Source organism: Lupinus angustifolius, chromosome LG18, assembly GCF_001865875.1.
Source record: "Lupinus angustifolius cultivar Tanjil chromosome LG18, LupAngTanjil_v1.0, whole genome shotgun sequence".
Classification (NCBI taxonomy): domain Eukaryota; kingdom Viridiplantae; phylum Streptophyta; class Magnoliopsida; order Fabales; family Fabaceae; genus Lupinus; species Lupinus angustifolius.
In genome coordinates, this window is record NC_032026.1 from 614,705 (window position 1) to 615,243 (window position 539).

The window sequence follows — 539 nt, forward strand, 5'->3', positions numbered from 1 at the left end:
GGATGTGGTGGAGGAAGAGGAAGAGGATGAGGATGAGGATGGGATGAGGACCAGAATGAGGATGAGGTTAGGATTAGGACGATAATAAGGATGAGTATAGGATGTCGATTAGGACGAGGATGAGAATAGGATGAGGACGAGAAGGTGGATGAGGATAGGATGAGGAGTAGAATAAGGATGAGGAAAAGGATGAGAATGAGGATAGGATGAGGATGATAATATGGATGAGAATAAGGATAGGATGAGGAGGAGGATGAGGAGGAGGATGAAGAAGAGGATGAGGATGAGGATGAGGTTGAGGATGAGGATGAGGTTGAGGATGAGGATGAGGATGAGGATGGGGATGAGGATTAGGATGAGGATGAGGTTAGGATGAGGATGAGGATAAGGATGAGAATGAGGATAGGAGGAGGATGGGGATGAGGATGATGATAGGATGAAGAGGAGGAGGATAGGATGAGGTTGAGGATATGATGAGGACGAGCATGAGGAGGAGGATAGGATGAGGAAAAGGAAGAGGAAGAGGATGAGGATAGGAT